The 6,111-nt window shown below is 36.5% G+C and overlaps 1 long non-coding RNA gene and 2 other non-coding genes across 5 annotated transcripts; all 3 read left to right on the top strand.

Annotated features, from left to right (window-relative positions):
• Positions 1-120: 120 nt before the first annotated feature.
• On the top strand, positions 121-3,830 carry LOC127623543 (uncharacterized). 3 transcript variants are annotated; one of them, XR_007968071.1, is made up of 4 exons: positions 121-267; positions 625-2,218; positions 2,402-2,886; positions 3,191-3,830. It is a non-coding gene; the product is annotated as an uncharacterized LOC127623543 (long non-coding RNA). The 3 variants fall into 3 exon arrangements; XR_007968072.1 differs by having other exon boundaries at positions 625-2,598; positions 2,842-2,886; XR_007968070.1 differs by having other exon boundaries at positions 625-2,886.
• On the top strand, positions 2,648-2,769 carry LOC127624467 (small nucleolar RNA SNORA26). The gene has a single exon (XR_007968171.1). It is a non-coding gene; the product is annotated as a small nucleolar RNA SNORA26 (small nucleolar RNA).
• On the top strand, positions 2,982-3,101 carry LOC127624468 (small nucleolar RNA SNORA26). The gene has a single exon (XR_007968172.1). It is a non-coding gene; the product is annotated as a small nucleolar RNA SNORA26 (small nucleolar RNA).
• Positions 3,831-6,111: the final 2,281 nt, after the last annotated feature.

Below are 6,111 nucleotides of genomic sequence, written 5' to 3'. Positions count from 1 at the left end.
CCAGTTTCTAAAGTTGAGTGTGTTTTTAAGGTACAGCTATCAACGCAATAGTATGTGAACGTTCCTCTACCTTTATTTATAAGCTTAATCGCATTTTCTCTGTTATTCATGCTCTAACCATAGACATCTATGGCTCTAACGGTAGAAAATGTCTTTTAAAATATCCCAGGATGCCTCACTCTGATCACACACGTGTTCAGTCTATTTTCCAGAGATCTTCAGACAGAGCAGACGCAAACAGCATGAGCGGACACTGGATGTGTGCTGGTGAGTAAGATTAGATGGTTGTACACATATATATATCTTTTTAATATGCCCATTATTTTTCCGTTGAGGTATTAAAACAACCAGATTTAAATGTTTAAACCATGCTGTACGAATTTGACCTGTATATATGGTGAGACGATTACTGTGTAAGATTCAATGGAGGATGTTAAAATATTTCTTGGCGTCAAGCACAAGTGTGTTCAAATGTGGTTGGTCATTGTTTCGCGATTACTGTTTTAAGCTGTTTTATAGAAAGTGCATGTATGGCGCGACATCCGGTCTGCACGTGGGGAATGTGCGGCCTGTCTGCCTGCCGATGCAAATGTAACGTTTAAAACTTGTTATTTTGTGTTCTAGATTGGCCATCTGATCCCCAATACTCATCTAAACCCCCCGACTGAAGAGAGGCCAGTTAACTACTATGATTTAGTAGTTATGTCTTACTAGGTAAGTAAGGCTGGTTCTAGATTGTGAAGTAACAGCCATGTGCTTCCTCAGTGACTAACAAAGAGGATACACTTTCAATCTTATACTAGTGGCCAACCACCATGATTCTTTCTTAAATTACCAATGCCGAAATCCAGAGAGCATCGTGGCTGATATGATGCTAATCACACAATTTTTAATATAGTTAGTCATGTGCATATAATAGCTAAAATAATTGAACCATTTAGCACTATATTTTGTCAACATTTCACACTACTTTAGTTTTTAGCAATTTATTTGCACAGAACACGTCCATAAAAGTGAGAATTAAATCGTAGATCAATCTCATCTAACACGTGTTATATGGTTTATAAACTGACAAAAATAAGTTTTAAACTTTTATTTCATTGCAATTGTGAAATGTCTGGAGTGGGCTTATAAATTAGGGCTACGTCTACAATTAAAGCCCACTATGCCTTTAAAAAGTGAATGCTTCTCATTGTATAAAACACCTAGATTGATATTTTTTTAGATTTAAACATTATAACCTGTTAATGAATAAAGCTTTCATTTTTAGACTGTACAAATATTTTCTCTGCCTATTCGTTTTCTCCCTGCAATGAGCTTAAATATTTTCACTTAATGTGCTGATCAGCAGTTTGTATTTATTTTACTGCATCTATCTTTGTGACCATCTCTCATGCAGTGTCCTGCACTAGCTCCAGATACTCAATGTCATCTTTTCAAATACAAAGTATTGCTGATAAATATCAATTTGCATTTGTTTTAATAATCTCAATTTAAATATATATTTTTTTAATCCCTCACCCAGTTTGTTGTTCAGACTCCAGAAAAATGGCTTTTGAGGTTTTATAAAGCAGTGGAGATTTCCAAAATTGCTGCTGAACAGTGGTAGCATATGCTCCCAAATAACTTAAGAATGAAACATTTGATTGACACCAAGTAAAAGGTTTCCAACGAATATGTGCACTTCCTCTGCAACAAGGCTTTCTCTTGCTGCCCAATTACGGTTTTATTTTGAAATTAAATGTTACTTGTGCTTGAGTCACTTTCCCTATGGCATGTACGCTTTAGCTATTGCATTCTCAAAAGACCAAATGTGCGCTTAAGCAATCGCATTTTCTCAGAAAAATTAATCAAACAATTGTACATTCAGTGAATATGACATTTACTCGTAGCACACCTGAAGTGCTTTTACCTTGAAATTGCTCTCAAACAAATAGTTTACATGGCCTGTATCACCTGCTTTGATCGTCACAGACTGACTGTCATGTATCATTCGTAAATTAGTCCATCCTCTGTTGACCTCCAGGCATTTCCATCTGCAGAACTGCCTCAGTGGATGTTGGTGTTTTTTGACACCATTCTGAGTAAACTGGAGAGACTGTTGTGTGTGAAATCACAGGTGATCAGCAGTTAAAGAAATATTCAAACCAGCCCGTCAGGCAGGATGCTGGATTTGCTCAGTTACAGGAACTGTTGAGAGCGTGGCGGAATAAAACGGGTGAGCACTTAAAACATTGAGCATTTATGCCAATAATTGAACTCCAAATATCGGACTATTTAGCAGCCTTTTTTACTCCAGAGACTGTCAAAAGGAAGCTCAAATTTGGTATTCATGCTAAATTCTGCTCATTAGTGTAGATTAAGTTTGTTTTACTTATTCAGTTTTTTTTCCCATGTCTAGGCTCCAATGTTTTCAAGGCCTTGAGGTCAGTCGTGCAGAGCACTCATTCTCTGCCCGTTGTACAAAGATGTCTCCATTTGTTCCTGGGGGGCAGTAGATGTCCTAACCATATGGAGCTTGTAAGGCTGAGTAGCCTGCCATGAACAATGCATGGCACCTTTCACCCACCGCATCATTCGCTAACCATTACCTGACAAGTAATTTGACATGCCATTTATTTTCTGATTTTATCAGTTGGCCCCCTTTTTGCCCATTCAAGACCTGCTTTTGTTTTGAATGACTAACACAGGGGGGTAGAATAATTCTCTCAAAAACCTGAAGTATTGGCTTAAAATACCTTGCTTTGGATCCTGTCGGGAGATACAGTTTAAAAAAATAAAATTAAATAAAACATTTAAGTTTGTGTTAAGATCGTTGCTCATCAAAAGGTTTTTCTCCAGGTGATGAAATGCAAAGATGGAGAAATGGAGGAGCACAGTCAATAGGTGAGCAATTAACTTCAGTATATGGTGTCCTTCTGAATTGCATCATCCTGCAGTTCCTAAAACTAGTCTGCTATTGGCATTATCCCTTCTATGCTTTGCCCACTGGAGGCTGTCCGTGACTCTAGTGGCCATAACAGGGGGGTACAGTAACCCCTTGCTAAAACCTGGGTCAGAGGTCTCTTCTCTGTGCCTGGATCCTGTCGCAAGACACATTCATATGAAATTGTCACATGCTAATTTGCGCAAATTGTGATATGACCGGTCTGAATTTAAATTGAAAATCCTTACTCTCTTGTTTCTACAGATACCATTGATGGCTTTATCTCTGGGACATGTGAATGCAACGAGGTCTACACACACACAAAAATTACAATATTTTGACTTTTTAAGATTTCAATAAAGACAAAAGTCTTTAACTTAAAATATTACATTTTGTATTTTACTTTTAAAGATTACTCAATTTAGTTATGAAATTTAAAATGCGTAAATCTTTTTGTGTGTTTATAAAGTACATTCACAATCATGTCAATGACTGTTTGGCTGAAGTGTGCCGCATGGGATGCTGCAGTGTTTGCCCACTTCCGGAGATAATTTAAGCCAATCACTATAAATGCCATGTGATTGATCACTCTATATATACTTATGTTTAATATGATAAATATAGTGTTGATTCATTAGTGTATTTGGGCTTCATTTGTATGGCCATCAAATAGAGAAACACTGTTTGCTTGCATAAATGTGTACGGCATCTACCTGCAGGGGCTAACTGCTAAAGCTAACCAGCCGGATCTTTGTGATCTGAATTAATGTGGTGCTGCAATCAGATGGTTTTATTTGAATGGTGCTGATTTTATTGCCGTGTTTGGAGAACCTTTGATGTAAGTAGTGCGGTTTCTGTTATAATGCACATCAGTTATGTATTGCTGGTTCCCAATAAATGAAGAAAGATCCTTTTTTGTCAGTTTTTCATGACTTGTCTTGAACACAAAAGACAGTATGATTCACAAAACTCTAAAGAAGGAAATTAAAATAGGTGGTAAATCTTACCCATGATGCGCATATATATTTATTTGCAACAGGCTCTTGAGCATTTAGTTTCTTGGAAAAGAAGCCCACAGCTACTGCAAGAATGAGTTAATATTTAAGTTGTTTTAATGGGGAGAGGTTTTTAAATAGTTTTTGCATTTTTTTTTATGGCTTGAGGGTGAGTAAATTATGGGACAATTAAATTTTTTTTTCAATGAGATGTCGTTTTGCAAGAGGTGCATGATTTGATGACACAAATCAACATCATTGAAATGAGAACAAGTACTATGGTCCTACATGAAACCATAATGTAAGAGTAGAGTGAATGCAGATGTAAGTGTTATAGCAACAGGACATCTCATATCAGAGCCTCATGTTTGAAGAGAATGAGAAATTGTCATACTCTTGGGCGGTCTGGAGGACTTGCTGTGTACGGCAGCCTTCATGCAATCTATAGTACTTCGTACACCTTTCCTTTGTAGTGTCCAAAAAGAAGATATCAGTGCCGCCAATAGAGTAAATTAAGGCATATCTAAAATAATTCTATCAAAACAGTGCTTACAGAAGATAGGGCCTCCGTTGCATAGCACAAATGCTTACGTTAACTACACATGGTAACACTGCCTGTCAAATTGTTGTTCAACAGAGCACTCATGGCCATACAGGCCTGTCCCTTCTACACAGTGCTCTGCCCTTCCATCTTTGTCTTTTACAGTGGTCTATTGGCTTGTGCGACATGCAGTATGAGCCGACATTGATGAAAAACTGAATATGTGAAGAAACCCTGAAACCAGTATGAACAAGATTCTTAAAACTCATTCCATAGCTGCATATAGTGTAGGAAATTGCTTTCATTTTAAATATCACTATTCATGCTAAATATATATAATTCTAAAACCAACTCTCGGTTGCACATACAGTATATATATATATGCACTTACAGTATATTTATAAAGGGGTTCAGTCTATTGTGATTGCTCTGATAAGTGATGACACTAAAAACCTTGATGTCAACAGAATGATGCTCTAATTTGTCTAATCTAAAATTCTGCCAAGATTAAATGCAATTATTGGCACAGATGAGATTAACTCCAGTACACAGATTAGTTCATTAGTTAGTTTTTATGCATTATAAAAAATGTCATTCTCATTGAATTGAGCATGCAAAAGAAGGTAAGAGGAAGTTTTATTTCAAACACTACAATAATGGAGATGATATGTGATTTTAAAGTGATTTTCTATCTTCCACAGAAACAGAGATGTTAGGCAGAATGTTAGGCTTATTCAGCATTGACTCGCAAACACAATGAAAGTAAATGGTGACTGAAGCTAACATTCTGCCTTATAATGTTTTGTGTTACATGAAAGAAAGTCATACAGGAATGACAAAAGGATTCGTAAATAATGACAGGATATTTATTTCACTTTAATTTGATTAAACTTTAAGCAAATAGTGGATCTTTGCAAAACATCCATCGTAAAAAAAAAAAGCTTCTTTAATTCAAGAAAGGACGTAAGTGTTGGTAATTAAAAAGTCAGTAGCACTTTATTTACTACAGTAATTACTTGGTGCTCACCCTAGAACTAACCCCAACCCTAATTATAACCTATATTAAGCACATGTAGTTACCAAATATTACTCAGTACTTTCTTGAATAAGTACACTGTAAGTATACTGAAAATAAACAGTGCAACCAAGAAGTCTGTAGACACTGTGCCCTCCATATACTGCAGGTTAATTTTGTTTTCAACTGTCTGGATTGAATTAAGCTAAGCAATTTTGTGTTTTGCTCATCTAGATATATATATTTTTTTGTTGTGCCAATTCAGCTCTTAATAGAAAGGAAAATAAACATTTGATTCAATTTAACACATGTAAAAAAAGCACAATGTGAATTTCAGTTTTTTGTACTTGTGTAGTTCTGCACTTTATTCCTCTATGGCATGGTATTCAAACCCAAAAGTCTGCAGAGAGCATTATGCTCTATTTTCATACATGGTGTGGCTCCCCTTGGTGAGGGTTAGTAGTTTTGCACTGCTGTGTGTGTGTGTGTGTTATCCAAACATCCTGTTATTCCCCTCAGCTGAAAACTGTCCAAGTCATTCAGCCCTGAATATCCCTTTCCCTGTAACAGTTCTCTCTGCCAAAAAACATGCAGCTCTGTATGAATGTGACCCATCCCATCCGACCTTAAACCA

Source organism: Xyrauchen texanus, chromosome 30 (assembly GCF_025860055.1).
Source record: "Xyrauchen texanus isolate HMW12.3.18 chromosome 30, RBS_HiC_50CHRs, whole genome shotgun sequence".
NCBI lineage: Eukaryota > Metazoa > Chordata > Actinopteri > Cypriniformes > Catostomidae > Xyrauchen > Xyrauchen texanus.
Note: the sequence above shows the minus strand (reverse complement) of the source record. Positions and strands in the feature narration are given on the sequence as shown.